At 31.7% G+C, this 17,502-nt stretch overlaps 1 protein-coding gene across 1 annotated transcript in view; it reads left to right on the top strand.

The window, feature by feature from the left end:
* LOC148618026 (hemicentin-1-like) overlaps positions 1 to 17,502 on the top strand; it is a 125,407-nt gene that overhangs the window by 2,330 nt on the left and 105,575 nt on the right. Inside the window, exon 2 of the mRNA XM_088585828.1 lies at positions 15,422 to 15,558. The gene's annotated coding sequence lies outside the window, so the exon portion shown is untranslated. The remainder of the gene's footprint in view (positions 1 to 15,421; positions 15,559 to 17,502) is intronic.

Here is a 17,502-nt window from a genome sequence, read left to right as displayed (position 1 = left end):
ATTATGATGATAACAATTATTTTGTGTTTCTTTACACTGACAGGTTTAATGGAGGTCGTAAATCATCTTAATGGGCTGCACCTTATATGCAACTTTTAGTCTTAGTCCCAGGATTTTGAAGTTTCCATCTTTTTTCTTTGTGACAATACTTCATGTATGATTTGATGTCTATATGTATTTAATTCAAAAATTTTTATGGAGCTTTATAATTTTTGGAAAATTATGAACTTGTAACATTATTTACCAGGATCTTATTACTGTTTTTGTCCAAAGATTGCCTTTTATTACAGTCCTTTGAACAAGTACTTTTTTGTTAGTATTTGAATGGGCCTTTTCATATCAGGCAAAAAAAATTCTATGCCTTTTTCCTGATACTCTATTTTTTTTTTGTGCTTACTCTAAACATTGTATTGCTATTTTGGCTGAAGCACTGTTAAAGTCGATATTGTTTCCCCATTAACTCAATATACATGTTGTAAAAAATTTTTTTGAAAATAAAATTTTTTCCCTTCCTACCTACCCTATTTTTTCTTACCGATAGCAGGAAACAACTGATTTCTTTGTCTCAGCAGGAAAATTTTCCTATTATATATCTCAAATTTGTAAAGTTATGAACAATTTTAAAGTTTGTAATTTTGATTTTTTTTACAATAAGGTGATAGGGTATTCATTTTGGGGAAAAATCTGAAGCTTTGTATTCTTTGGATTTAAAGAGGCTAAGCCTTTTAATGGTAATCACTTTTCTAAATTGAATGATTGAGCATTCTGTCTGTGCATTGATTTCATGCTGAAAAATAAAGCAGTAACATTGAAGTAAAAGGCCATGCAATTCATTTAGAACTTGTACTTTAATGGTGTATAGGTAAACTGTTGAACTAGTTTATTTACATTTGAAAAATTAAGTTCAATGCCGAAGTTTCAAAGCAGCTGTTTATTTTTTACAGTTAAGTACCAGTTGTAAAAATATAAACAGCAAACTTCGAAAAAAAATGAAATCAAAAAATTTCCAAACTCTTAAAACATGTATTTTGTCAAATTACAGCATTGAGGATAATGTATACCTTTTCATTAACTACCCAAGAGTTTAATGTGAAATTAACATGCTGTAATTTTAGATCATATGATGGCGACATTGAAATATGGTTATTAACTATAAACGATCTTTGAAGCTTCTGTTAGATGCAATCAGCAACAGCTTATCAATGCAAAAGTTTTGATCTTATGACAACCATTAGAAATTTTAATATGCACAATTTAATTCTTTTGTATAAAGGACCTTAAGAAGGCTGAGTATTAAATGATCCAACTCAAATTGAGTTTATACAAATTCATGTGCCTGCATGGGAACAAAAATACAATTGAAAAGATAGCATATAATTTGTGTAATTTGCAAATAATCAGCTGATAAGCCTTTTGTGTTGATTGTTTGCTGTTTTCTTTCTGAAGAATAACTGGAGGATGTTCAAGCCTTGTTGACATTTCACGTCTTTTGTCATTAGTTGTCGCCAAGTACTGCCAGTAATCACCTCCCAATTTCTACAGTAAATGGTTTATATGATTCTATCAAACATTTATATTAAATTCTGATAATATTTCTGAGCTCTTTTGGCAATTGAAAGTTTTTATCATTCTCTGAAAAGAAATGACGGAGCTCATTGAGTCCTCGTAATCGATTATCAATTGAGTGGTATTGTGTCTAGTGGTTTATGAAAAAGAGGTCTCACAACATAGTTAAACATTTCAATTCCATTGTATAGATTCTATAATGGAATTGAAACTTAGTTACAAAAACTACCAATCAGTAACGCCTTTCAATTAGTCTTGTCCTTTATTGGGTTGGGATAAGTGTAAATGTTCATAGTACATGTATATGCATAGCTTTCCAAACAATGTTTATTTTGTTCTGGTGACGTTCTAATATTTCGAGAGGGTTGCTACACCTTTTTTTAAGTCGCTAATATTGTTAGCAACTTTTTGCATACATAATTTATGATTTGCATAATTATATTTTACTACACACCTTATGCTGCTGATCAGTGCCTTAGAACCATCAATTCTAGCTTTATACATGATCAAAATGTACCTCTTAAATACCATACATGTACATGTGTTCTGCATGTGTTTTTTACTTGTATGAGAGGGGAAAGTTTTCATTAAAAGATGAAATGATTGGTTAGCATTGTAGCTAAGAAACTCTGAGTTGTTTTGTTAGAGAAACATTTGGGTCATCAATTAGTATTAATTGTACAAATACACGATATGTCAAAAGATGTGAAATGGAAAAGAACATGATTGTATATTATCAATCGCCCTAAAAACCCCTTAAAATTTGTGATTTTTTAAATTCTGAACCATCCAAACATTGAGAAAATCACTGATAGATTGGGAGTTAAGTTTAGTAGAGCATTGAATTTGCCTGGATGTTGAAAGTAAGCCAAAATCTGTGGCATAGAATATTTGACCATTAGTGACTGAAGACTTCAGTCCTTGATTTATTTTCTTTTGTTCTGCTGTCATAAAATAATCTTACAGTAGGCTCATAGCATCTGCCCTAGATGCCAGTAGCTTGACTTGCTACAACCTTCAAACCATTATTACCTTTACTATCTTTTCTATACATTTGATACAGGAGAGAAATGTAGTAAGTCTACAATACTTCAGAACATTGCATAATCCCTAAAGATTTGCAGTATACTGTAAATATACAGTATTAAATTTCGCAGTTGCTAATTTTCGTGGATTCTGTCAAACAAATTCACCAGTATCAATATTTGCAGTTTAAAAAGTAATTAATGTTATATTGTGATAGAACTCATTTTTGCTGGTATTATTTTTGACACTTTTTTCCACTTGAAAAATAGCAAAAAAATTAGTACACTGGAAGAATTAGCATGTTTACAGTAAATATAGGAATATCATTATTGCTGGTCTCTGACATGTAGGAATATCATTATTGCTGGTCTCTGATATATAGGGATATCATTATTACTGGTCTCTGATATATAGGGATATCATTATTACTGGTCTCTGATATGTAGGAATATCATTATTACTGGTCTCTGATATGTAGGAATATCATTATTGCTGGTCTCTGATATGTAGGGATATAATTATTTCTGGTCTCTGATATGTAGGAATATCATTATTTCTGGTCTCTGACATGTAGGAATATCATTATTTCTGGTCTCTGATATGTTGGGATATCATTATTGCTGGTCTGACATGTAGAAATATCATTATTGCTGGTCTCTGACATGTAGGGATATAATTATTGCTGGTATCTGACATGTAATGTCATAAATTGAGTAAGCTCCAAATAATTAGGTCTTTTTAAGTGAAAAAACTTAGAAAATTGGGAGTTTTATGGTCTGGACTATCCTTGCTGGTTTTTCCTTAGTATCGTTAGTTGGTAACCTGTTATTTATGTTGGTGACAGAACCCAGCCTGCTGGATACCTGACCAAGTTCTTTTGTTAGAGTATATCCTTGTTGTGCCTAGCTATTGGTTTGATGCTATAGCCTACTTGCAGATCCCACTATGGTCTGGCACATTTCTTTTTTTTTAACTCTTGAAAAACACCAACTGTAAAGAGTAAAAAAAGTGTATTTAGTTGCCAAAGATATAATAATTTGTAAATCTTCTACAATGTCAGTATGGTAAGTTGGCATGTTTTTGTCTACTGTGTAACATTATCTTTTAAGACCACTAACAAGGTATGAAACCTTGTAAAATTAAGGTAAACCCTAAATCAGCTCCAATCTCCAAATTTTGACATGTACATTATAGTGACCTCTAGATACAAGTGGTTCAAATTGACAGGTCAGTGTGAAATGAATAATTTTGACTCAGTGTGAAATTTACAAGGCATTTATGACTGGTTCAAGTTAATTTTAATGTGATAAAATAGCCCAATACTGAATTTGAAGTAGTAAAATTTGGATTTACAAAGGATTGTAATTAAATCCTTGATTACCACTTGATAAGTGAACACTTTATGTTCAGGTTTTTATGATTGGTTTTTCAGTTTGAATTATATGGTTGTGTTTTATGTTTGATAAAATAATGGATCAAAGAATTGAATATTTAGGGAAGTTAGTAATTGGTTTTCATGCCCTCTTGAAAAGAGATTAAACTGGACTTAGGTCAACTTGCTTATTCCATTGCTCCAAAAGGACATTAAGGATTGACTATTGTTATGTTTGCCATAACCACTTTTATCAGTTACCTGCTATCTTTCCAGGGTTTTACAAGGTTGGTTAATAAAGAAAAAGGCCAAAACAAATTTAAGAATCATGTTTTTTTCATATCAAAAGCCAGAAACTCACTCTTAACCCTTGACATAATGCAGCCACATATATATTCTTGACCTGTTTCTCAATTTAAGGCTTCTGGCAATGTTACGTGTATTTTTAGCTGAAGAAAGCACAATATGTTTTCATCTGCAAGCATACATTCTTTTAATGAGACTAAGGTATATTTTATATCTTTTTTGCTCGTGAATGACCCCTGACCTTCCACTCATGACTGCAATGGACCTTAATTTGCTTTGATGGCCTTTACAGGGTACAGGCTTTGGGAGAAAAGCACTTGGGATCTTGTTTTAAACTGTTACCCCTGGTGAGCTCCACATCAGGCAAAAATGAACATGTTTGGGTGACAGACCCATTATTCTGCATTAACTCACCTACCCATCCTCACCCTACCTGATGATCATTAGTTTATTAGTTTATATATAACCATCAGCATCAGTACCCTGATCCAGCTCATTTGCATATAATTTAACTTGAATCATTTGATGTTGCGGCAAGTGAAGCAATCTTAAATTGTTATGTCAGAGTCAGAAATTTTTCTTAATCATTCTCAAATACTATTAAAATTAAGACTGAAAATGCAGTTAGAAGAGAACCTCCAAGGATCAGACGTATAAATTCATTTTGCACTCAGGATCTGATGTATTATAAATTACATCACATTTACAGAAGTGTGGATAGATGCTAAGATATCATAATGATAGATATTGCACATATGTTTGCCTTGCTTGGCTGCCCTTAAATCCTCTGATAAAGTCAGGTAGTCTTAAACTTAGGGCCATTAACTTTTGGGTACAAGTATTGTGCCAACTTTTGGGTGGTTTTAAGCAAATTTAGGGGATTATTGTATTGAGAGTGGGTGCAAGGAAGATATCTATTATCATTTTCCTTTTATATTGTAATAATGCAGATAATCTTGATTATCAGTTCCATTATATGCTGATATCAGTCAAATACTGGTTTGAATGGGAATTATGGGGTATTGTATGGCAGGTTATTTTGCATGTGTAAAATTTTGAAGCAAAAAGGTACATTTACATGTATATGAAAAGAATACTTGAGCCCAGAGTAAATATATATTTTGCGGAATTTTTTTGGGCATTTTCAGACTGCTAAAAAACACCAAAATTAGCACCACACGAAAATGACCAGCTATACAGTATGTTGGCCAGTAGGTAACCTACTGGACCTTTTTAGTTACTATATTACCTTTTAAGTACAAATCCATATTCAATCCAGACATTGCTTATGGTAGAGGTGATTCATGATGTAGAAAACCCACAGAACAAATGATGCCTTTGTCTATATATATATGTTATGTAACGAAAGTCCTTTATTTATTCAGGTCTGTATTTTTGAGAAAAAAAACATACAGAATCAACCAAATTAAACATAATCAAGAACAGTGCTAGTTTCATAGATAATCTATGTAATTTTTTATCTCAAAAGTGTAACAACCAAATAACAAACGATGACAGTTCTGTTGTCTATAACTGCTTCAGAATTAGAAATAAAGGTGAATTCTATGGGTTTTTATCGTTTTTTTTTTATAAAGACTGCTACCTATTATGTCTTTCGAAGTACCATACAAAATCTTCTCATATATAATAAAAGTTTGCCTCTACGATGTACATGTATTGATGAACATATTGAGGCTGTCCACACTTCCTATTAAAACTCAAAAAACATATTTCAGAGATTGTATTTTTTTTATTGTGCGTGTTTTTATTGGAGGAAGCTCTATTTTGTATTATAAAGTTTTTTGTTTTGTTTTAGAGTAAATTGAAATTTAAATATAGAAAATGGTGGATGAAGATATCATCAAATCTAGTGCAGCTGTTTACTTGAGAATTTCATTGATTTCATGTAGCATTAGATAATGTTGCTTGTCAGTGAATATATTGTCATGATAGCATATTTGTAGACATTTTTGCCTTCAATTTCGATTTGTGATTAAATTCCTACATGTCTTTAAAGCATGAATCCTTTATTTTCTTATCAAAAAATCTTTTATTTTTATAAACGAAATGTTACTGTATTATCTAGTATCATCTTAGTCCATCAGCCATTTTATTCAAATCTTTGAAAATTTAGCTTTTAATAGAATCTTTGTCTTCAAGTGGTTCCATAATTTCTGGCAGGATGTATTTAGAAATCTTAAATTGATAAAATAATGAATTATAGATAAGAGTGACTAAGATGGGAAATTGATGTGCAGTAGCTCATGTTCTGTCAGATTTATTGGAATGAACTTTTTCATGTCAAGATGTTTTGAAAATCTTATCTATTAGTGGCAAAAAAGTATGCTGACAGACAAAAGACACTGTAAAGAAAATTTAATTACTCCCTAATGATACATGTACATTAATTGCATAATGTTGCCAACTTGTAACATTAAATTCTCAGGTTCTTTGCTTGTAGGTTGGTTACTAGTAGTTGGTTTAGAATAGAATAAGGTGTCCCTAGTGGAATGGCAGATGCTTTCCTGTTGAATGTTGCTGTCATGAGCTAGCACATGGAATGCTGGAATCTAAGATTCAGACAAAATTGAAAAATAATCATTTTGAGAAAAAACACAGTTGACAATGTGGGCCCATAGTTTATGGTCTGTTGAAGACAAATTGACAATTAATTTGTCATAGAAGTGTCAGAGGATGCAGAAAACCAGCTCCGTTACAATTGAATTATAGGGGAAAAGTTAGTTATCTCCCTTTCACGAACTGCCACTTGAAAAAAATGAATGCTATTTCTGCACTTCAGGATACCAATTCCCTTTCATTACTATTTATTCATGAACATGTTTTTTAACAGCAATTAAATTTCACATTTTTTCTTTTGGATGGAGTTTGAAAATGAATTGCTTGCAAAAATTATCTGGGCACAATATGTATTACTTAGTAAAATATAAAAGCATTTTCAAAATTTCACTTTCAATTTTCAAGACAGACTATTTCTTAAAGGTGCATAGAATTTTGAACTTGAAAAAGAAATTCAAAACCATGACATTGATCTTACTGTGATTGTAGAAGTGGACTTATAGAGGTAAGGGGCATAAATAATTTGGTAAAAGGGATTCTGAACGGATATATCATGGCAGGGAGGAGTATTTGCAAAAAATACCAGGCGCACGGTCGCATTGTCATCTGACATAACTGATACTTGGAACACTTCAATTTGTTTTCATAATTGATTTATCACATTCTGTTACTTTAAGAGATAAAACAAAAATACTTAGAATGAATTTTAGTTTGATGGAGCTGGAAAGGGAAAAAAAAGACATATTTGTATTAGCAAATGCTGTAGCTAAGGGAAAAAGGTATATTTTTAGACATATTTCCCAATAGCTGTAAAAATGAATGAAATATTTTTAAAAAGCACTTGCTATCAACCAATCAGAATCCAGTATTCTTACATAAGGTGTAATTAAGAATAATACATCCTTTGGTAGTTGATAATTATTGGGGTAGTCCAATTTGAATAATAAAACAAATTTAAAATCATCCCATTCCAATCATATTTTTCATGACAGGTGGATAAGAATAGTTATGGTCTTTGGTCAGAGAATACAATCACTCCCTAATGTTATTTTTGCCATCTATATACCCTACTGATTCAATATTACTCCATTTGAAAAATGACTATGATTTATAGTTCATAATTGAAAATAGACAAGGTTACAATAGTATGAACAAGATCTTCTGACCTTTGACCCCAGAACACAGATACTTGCTTTTATAAATATGATCAGGGTCATTTTAAAAGTTGACCATGATGAATGGATGAAATTTAACTTTAAAAGCCACTGTTAAGTTTTGACAATGTTAAAATTAATTTTGATTCTTTATTTTAGTTAGTTGCTTTGTGAATTTTATATTTGAAAGCTGCATTCAAATTGACAATGTTTGAAGTTTCGACTTTTTAGAATGAACACTTTTATTCCTGTTATGCATACAATGATGTCTTGTTCAGATGATGAATCAAGTGCCATACATGAATAATTGTCCTTCTCAACATCATTAAGGCTGCAATACAGATCTCACCTGCATATTAATGCTTTTAAACCAATCAGTTCTTCTACTCAGGTGTTGCTGTGTTTCTTATACCAGAATTTTAAATTCAGAAACATTCATGGGCATGTGCAGTATTGCAATTTGTGAACTTCACCAAAATGAGCTCTATGTTTTTGCAATATTTAGTAAAATTCTATTAATAATATTGTAGTACAAATTTTCAATATTGCAATGATAAAACAGTAATTCATGATTTAACGATAAGCATTTTTTCCTTACTAACTTACTTTTTACTATGCCTACATGTATAAGTTTAGGAAATTTTTTATGGATCCAAACCCAGTGAATTGGATCACACTAAAAATAGCATTTGTTATCACTTACCCGACCCTAGCTCCTGGTTTTGGGTAGGTAGGTAGGTAGGGAAAATATTTGTTCCCCAAAAATTTCATATGATCCTGTAAAACCATGATCAAAGAAGTGAAAATGTTGCTTTGAGAATTAAAAGAAATCTTGTCAGTTATGGGCAATAAACTTGCTTGGTAGGGCCAATATTTATGGGTAGGTACATTTTAGGTTAAGTGGAAACAAACTCAATTTTGATTTTGGTCCTGATCATGGATTTCTGTGATATGGCTCAATTTATACATAATAGATGGTAGAGAAATATGATTATCAGGTTAATAAGATATATTTTTATACCTCCTACACAGGTTATAGTTAAACAAGTAAAGCATTGATGGGGCCTATTAAAGATTGTTAGGGATTTAAATTCAAAAAATTCTGAAATAACATTTAAAGGTCTGGCTTAGTACACAGAAATTAAGAATTCTGAATTTCCCTCTTCTATATGACCATTACGATATGTTCAAACTAATTCACTTTTATATAAAATTATATCAATTGATATCAACATTGAAATCAGAAATTTTGGATTATTTATAAGTTACATTTCCTCCCAAAAGTAAAAGTTTATCCCTGTTATCAGATTGTATTAGTAATAATGTCATCATTAAATTTCATTTTATTTCATCTTTACACATAAGCAAACACCCATCTCTGACAACTATCTTTATTATTGCCCCCTTAAGTTTGCTCATTCAAAATTTATAGCTAACTCATGAAAAAAATAAAACACATTTCAGTTACTTTTGTTTGTATTTTGTAGCCGATAAAGCAATGTATGGATTTATGAAATGATGTGTCGTCAGTCCTTATCTGGAAAAACAAAAAAAATCAAATCTATGAATTTAAATCAGATGAACATGAAAGGGAATTGCTTTTTAACGATCTGTCAAATTTATTTTTTATGTGACCAATTATTTTTTCATATTAGCAATTTTCATTTCTACTTTTATCCTTTGAAAAGTCGAAATGAAACAGATTATGCTCATAAATAAGCAAGATTTTTATTTGACCATGTCATTTACCGATTTCAGTAAAGTCTTTGCACAGGTTGTTCTATTTGTGTGATTTTTATTTTGGAAAACATTGATACTTGTAAAGGGAATCAGAGATGTGATGGTATGGTAAAGAGATCTTGATTAAGTGAATAATAGGTACAACATTGCAGTTCCATCAATATTACTTGTAATATTTGCAAAAAAACTAGGATTTGGTAACAAGCTTGGTTGAGCTTTTTTTAAAAACCATCTCCAAAAACTTGACAAAGCTTGCTGCAAGTTGTTCCCAAATATTGTTGAAATAAAATTTTAATGTTGTATTAATAAACCTTTCATTCTCTGTGAAGCTACCTGAAGTCTGATTTGGTAACTAATACCCAATCCCACTCATAATTTGGTTTAATTCTTTTTTCTAAACGAAGTGACATCTAAGGTGACATTCACAACATCACACTGTTGAGTGCCCTTCGGACTGAAGTAAGTTCATGTAAACATCTCATTGAGTTCTTCAAATCTTGCACCTATGTCAATTTTACTCATGCCATTTTTTGTTCCACCTCTCATAAAATATATGCATTTGAATGGTAGCCATGATACCAGACATGACTGTTTGTGACACAATTGCCTTTAAAGGAATTCTTTTATATTCAAGTGCTCTCAATATTGCCTTCTCTGCCCTTTGAACTAATATTATGGCCTGTAAATTAAACTTTTTCCTTCTTAAACTCTTGACTTTGCTTCTTGACAATTTTTTATGCTTTTATTTCTGTCAAGTGGTCTCTTGCACATGTTTAAAACAGCAATATTTATGTTTCTATGATCTATGGACAATGTCACAATTTCATCTGTTTAAATGTCAAAAAAACTCTTTAAAAATAAGATTTTATTTTGAACTAAAAATGAATTGTGGTCATAAAGTGCTTATTTGTTTTTAAAGTAGGGATTGAAAATAGAGCATTTTTTTTTAAAATCCAAAACCTACTTGTAGTCTTTACCTTAAGAAGAGTTTGAAGGTACAGGATATAGGTAAACAAAAGGTCTTGGTTAGTAATTGAGGACCTTGGACCTTAGACCCACACTCATTTGAACCTCCATCTTGTGGACAATATCCCAAGGCTGTTTAATTTGACTAACTTACAATTTCTGTCAAAACTTAAATGTATTTTGTTTATTTTGCAAAATAGAACATATATATATTTTAACAAATCACATAGTTATGTAAAATGACTAATCAAATAGACCCCAAATGATTGATTCTGTTTGTTTCAGGGATTGATGTGTAAATGATGAAATGAGCACATTACTGTACAACTAAAGGTAGAAATATGTACATCCATCATCTTTGATCATCAAATGTACATGAAAGGGTTAAAGTGCACAGATGAACATTTGTAATAAGCAAATTTTACAACATAAACATATTTTTCCAGTGGTTCAATTGAGTGGGCTCTGATTTTAGCCTGAATCATGTTTTGCTAAAGCTGATATCAGAAACAAACTAAAATGCCCGTTATTGGTAATTTTTGCCAACAGTAAAATGTGTGTGTATTTCTTGTTTTTTGTAAGTTTGAAGTGTTATTTTGTAGGGAAATTAATACTTAACAAAGCTGATAAGGCCACTATTGAGAAATGTTTGTTGTGTGCTTGCCTACCCTACCCTTTTGAAGATGGGGAAGCAGGTAGGCATTTTTTTTATTTCTCTACTTGAAGACCCATGTGTGGGTATTGATGCTTGAGTCATAATGAATAGGGCAGACGTTTAGGTGGTTGAGATAATACTGGAAAACTCATGCATGATTTTAAGCAAGCCTTTATATTTCAATTGTTTCCCTTTATGATTCAATCATGTTTACCCTCACTTTGAAATTTTGTCCCATTAAATGTGGCTATATAAACTCTGAAAGGGTCAATTTTCAAATGTATAAAAAATGAACAAAAAATGAACTAAACCTCACCTAATAGCTCATATTATCTGTCTGATATATTGAATAAAAAGATTGGGTTTTTTTTTCACAAAAAAAGTGATAGTTTTGTCTTACAAATTAATTTGAGAATGTTCACTTTCTTTAAATATTGGTCTGATGTATTCTGTCATGGAGAAAGAATCTCATCATTTAACTAGTTGTCATATTTTACCATTACACACTACTCTCTAATGAACATTATTGTAGAATAAACTGACTAATTGTAAAAAAAAATTATTAATGTAAAATCATGGCAAGAATGTAATGTACCAGTCAAATGTGGCATGAAAAAGAAAAATGAGACATTGAAGCATGTCAATTTTCTGATTTTGAATAATTAGCTTCATTTGATCGTGACCAATTGTTTTGGATATTCCATAGAAGTTTCAGGTCAACAAAGGCTATACTAGTAAAATGAACATGTTAGCCCATATGTTATGTCAAATCTAACACCCTGTCTGTCTAAACTTGTCATTTCATTGCATGTTGTCTCATTGGAGTTGCTTTGAACTTCATTATTATAGGAATAAAGGTGATGGATACCTGCAGTGAATGAAACTCACTTCATTGAAGGTGAAAAGTAAAATTAATAGGTAGCTTGTCATATCCATGATTTACCTGGGACCATATGGCTTGTCTGGCAGTCCTCTATGATGAATTATGGGAAGTTTTCAGAATTGCAGAAATAGTCATATAATTTGCCATAATTTGACTATTGGTATCTTGGGTTTCCTTGGAATTTTGTTGAGAATTAGTAATTATGATTTTTTTAAAACTGCTTTAATTTGAAAGTAGAATGTTGGTCAGTGGTCATTATTTGAAAAATGAGTTTAAATCTTAAGTTTTATTATTTATTGGAGAAAGAACTATTTGACGTTTAAAGATAAAGGTTATACATTGTATTTAAGCATCACAGTCATTAATTGCTAGGTACATTGTATTCTGTGGCAAGTGTCATGGTAACACAATCTGTCAAATTGTAAACACTGCAATTAACATCCTTCAACACAATTTGACCAAATTTGGTAGGTATTCCATCCTTATGCTTATCTAGAAATCTATTTTATAGGTCAATGTTCAAGGTCATAGCATCAAAACATTTACACTACCAGTGCACCTGGTCCATGCTCCCAGTTTTTAGTGGAGTCCGAGTTGCTCATTCATTTCTGTATTTGTACATGTTATTTATGTATTTCATGTTCTTTGATGTGTGTGTCTGTTTCCCTGTCAAAGTCTTTATCCCTGGATTGCTTTCTTTTGATTTCTGCTAGAATCTTGGTTCCCTTGATTACTCTTCCATACTCCATTTATTCCTCATCCATGTTCTCAGTTTTTAGTAGAGTCCTGGTTGCTTATATATTCAGTAGTGAATCTGGGTTATGTCTTGTTTTTTTTCACTCCTCGTTATGCAGATGGGGACATGGAAATACTTGTGGATGCAACTCCTCTTAAACCGTGTTGAAGGATTTTGTTCAAATTTTGTAGGATTGTTAGTCATCATTAGTAGTTGATCATATTGAGCCGCCACTTTGATTCAACAAATTTTACATGCATTATTGGACTTTTGCACTTGAACTTTTTTTGTGGGGGTGGGTACATATAGCTACAAGTTGCTTGTTGGTCTTGTCTTTGTCCTGTTTCTTGTTCTAATCATGCTCTGTTGATGGTTACTTGTCTATGGATTGCCATAGTGGAATCAACATTAATAAATGAATAGAGTGTTCAACTCATGTGGTCTCTTAATATTTCATGGACAAAAAAATGGAATAAATATGTTATTGTATGTTTACACTGGTAGCATGAATTGCTTATCTTATCAACAAAAACTTGCATGTTGTAATAAATTCAAGGATGTAGATAGAATCTTGAAATGTAAAGTGAACAAATAATACAAGCCGGGACAAAAAAATATAATGTTACCTTTACTGACAAAATGACATCACAAAGATTTTTTTATGTGCAATTTCAAGTAATTTCAATAAATTAGGAGGTTTGTAGGTGGTTCTTCAGTCTTAACATATTTGCCACATGCTCTGACCAACTAAATATTGTTTTGAAACTTTGTTTCGCTGCACAAGGCTTTCCTTTTTTGGAATATTTGAGTTGTTGACCCTTGTGGTCAATATATATTGCAATGAAATATGTAAAGAAATTAAGTGCTTTTGTCCAATTTATAGAACACATTTTGCACTTAGGTTTCTTTGTCCTGCAATGGAATATGTCATGAAATCAAGTGTTTCTATCCAATTTACAGAACACATTTTGCACTTTGGTTTCTATGTCTTGCAATGAAATGCGTTATGAAATCAAGTGTTTTGTCCAATTTACAGAACACATTTGGCTCCTAGGTTTCTATGTTTTGCATGGATGAATGACAAAAATTTTTAGTCCTGTATAATTTTGCAAAATCCTTAATTGATTTGACCCATGTTTATTTTCAGTGATGAATATGATGTAAACCAAACATACCCCTTTGTAGAAAATCTCTGTATGCTCAGCCAAAGTCAATAGTGAATAGTTTGACAATAAAATAACTGTTGTTTATATACAAAAAATTTTAAAAGTTTGCTTCAGTCCCTGTTAAGCTCAAATGTGTCCTGTCATTCGGTGAGAAAGCGAAATTAGAGAAATGAAAAGAAATATGATAAGTTGTGATGATATTTTGTGATCAGATGCCATCAGATTTAATTTACTTCATCCATAATGACAAAGAAATTAGATCTGTCAGTAATTATTGGTCATAAGTCAAATTCTTACACTTCATTAACTTTCAAGTTTTTAAAAAAGAATGAGTTGTGATACATAAATTCCTATATTTATTGAGATAGCAGTGTTTTATCGAATGTTCCCTGTGTTATAAATTTCGATAATTCACACTGTGAAATAAATTTGGTAATTTCTCTCTTTGACTTTCTCCGGCTTAAACATTACAACTTTGATATCAATCCACCAATCACAGAATTGAAAATTCATGTTGAAAATATCAATAAAATCTGAAAAAAATCTATATAATAAGTAGGATAATCAGTTGGTTATCGTGAATCACTCGTGCCAAGAACAAACACTTGAAGATTTAACTCGTGCGCTGAGCAAGTTCCGCACACTAATCTAGGTGTTCTTTATGATAATATTTTAGTCACTCACCAAATGATTATCCTTTTATTCACTCTTTCCAATTAGCTATCCTATTTATGCATCCACACTCCTATACTAGGCAACTTGGTTTTTTTTCATAAATTTTTCCAGCCTGCCAGGCTGGTGAAATGTCTGTATGTCTGTTCTTTGTAACTAGTATTTTATTCCCTCGACAATTAATAAATAGATAAATATTTTTTTGATGGTTTTTATGTTCTACATTATTATCAATACTAGGATTTCACCTCAGTGATTCAAGCCAAGGACATACCAAGGCAGTCATATAGGGGTAGGGGGTTCCTTCACTTTCCAAGTCACATTATATAAAAATAGTGATTGACAAAATTAAAGAAATAACATACATGTAGCACATTTTCAAAGGTACTCAATGTAATTGAAGATAAGCTAGAGTTTTTCTATCGTTATGAAATAAGAATGTTGCTAATTTTAGCTACTATACAAACTTCAGTATTAGGAAATTCCGAACATTTTGTTTAGGTTTTGGTATCTGTACTCTGCTTTGTCCATATTCTTGACCTTGTCTTTGATCAATTTTTTTTTAAAGACATTTTTATCTTTTTGTATTTATCGTTTTTCAGATATTTGGGTGCTTTAATGACTTGTAATGTTTTCTGACTTTGTTTGAAATTAAATGAGTTAACCCAGAAGCATTCAGACATTCAGACCTTAGAAACAACATGTTGACACAGAGACGAAACATAATAGCTATTTTCAGGTGAGTGTTTTTTTTATGCAAACAGTAATCAAGGGAACCAAGATTCTATTGGAAATCAAAGAGTAATCAAGGGAACCTAAAGAATGTAATCCATGGACAAAGACCAGACATGAAAAACAGACAAACACAACAAAGATCATATAGTAACTAAAATAATACATACAAATTAACAAAACTAAATGAGCAACTTGGACTCCACTAAAAACTGGGAGCATGGACCAGGTGCACTGGTAGGGTAAGCATCCTCTGCTTTTCTAGAAACACCCACCAAAGTTGCTTGTAGAAAGTCAAGTCTGGGGTAGTTGAAAGAGGAAAGGAAAACTATGACACATTGAGCAAATCAGTTTTTATGGTGCTGATCTATCAGATAAACAGGGAACTACAGTCGAACCTCATTAAGTGGAAGGGACCATACATCTGAGATTTTGGTCAATGATTTACATCATGTGTTGTGCTTGTACATGTACTTCACTTTACACGGTACTTCGTAATGACTTGCATTTCATATCGGAAGATATTTTTTTGTATGTTGTATATCATTTTTGAAATCCTGAATGGCACCGAGTGTTTTCGTGATATTTCCTTTTTATTTTTTTCTACATCGAAAACATTGTAGTTCATAAAATGCTGCTTTGTTTGACACACAATCAGGAGTATTGTCAAACCATGTGCTGTACATTATTACGATAAAATTTCTAATTCACTAACGAAACAAATGTAGTTGTTGAAATACATTTACTATGGTCTGTTTGGTGTTTCATTAAAAAGTCAGATACCAGTACAATTTATCTGTATTTTTTTTTTAAAATTCATCAAAATATTAAAATATCTGATATCACTGTTAGTGTGAATTCCGTCGTGTAATTAACATAATTAATTTCTTTTCTCTTCACGCGCAATTTTAAATTAATAAAATACACAAATCCAGCCATAAAGAGTGTCAACAAATTAATTTTTAAAGCCACGCTAATCATAGTTAAAACACACTTCGATCATGGTTTGTAATAAAGCAATCAGTTCTCCGACTAATTAGTTGACTTCAGGGTTAATTAACCTGGAAGTGCTATTGAGAGGACTGATTGATTACCTCGAGTTATCCGAGGTTTCGATTCATCCGAGTTCGAGTCATCCGTGGTAAAATTGTATTGGAGTAAGGGGAGTTTTGCTAGGACTTTATAATTATTTCGAGTTATCTGACATTTCAACTAATCCGAGTTCGACACATCAAGGTTCGACTGTATGGGGGTTGTTTATAACTAGTGCAATTTGGTATGAAGCCAAATGTGCCACATGTGATTAATCATATGGTGCTCAATGCACATGATCATCATAACATAGTCATATGATTCTCATATACATTGCATAGAAACATATGATAAACATATGTTTATTGTGCATGAAATTTCATATGATAATCATGTGATAATGGTATGTCACATATGATTATCATATGCTTGATTCATATGATACTTACATTTTGTAAACCACACTTTTGGCTGTATATGTAGATTTGATCTATATGGATTTAGTACAGTAGTGGTCATGTTTCCACTTTTTGGATATTTTCTAGTTACCCTCTAGTGACATGTTAGCTCAAGAAAGACTAATACCTGGATCATCTCGAATTTTAATGTCTGAGGATCTGATAATAGTCTTTTGCGAACCTCTACATATATAATGAGAATGGGTATGGTGAAGATGTCAAAAAGGCAACAACATCACCGGGATGAAAAATGTCAGCTCATGGCCACCCATGGGTCATCAATGTACCTTGCACCACAAGACAGGCTGCATGACCACAGGGCAAGCTACAGTTGGCCGCAAAACAACATTATACCAAGTACAACAAAATACTTGCCCTCACATATATTAGCAGCATAAAAATGTAAACTGCAAGTGAAAACCAAACAATATAGACAGAGGCCAGGAATTCCTGATAGTATA

Source organism: Perna viridis, chromosome 5 (genome assembly GCF_037379345.1).
Source record: "Perna viridis isolate PV_CMFRI_1.1 ecotype Kerala chromosome 5, ASM3737934v1, whole genome shotgun sequence".
In the NCBI taxonomy this organism is placed as follows: Eukaryota; Metazoa; Mollusca; class Bivalvia; order Mytilida; family Mytilidae; genus Perna; species Perna viridis.
Note: the sequence above shows the minus strand (reverse complement) of the source record. Positions and strands in the feature narration are given on the sequence as shown.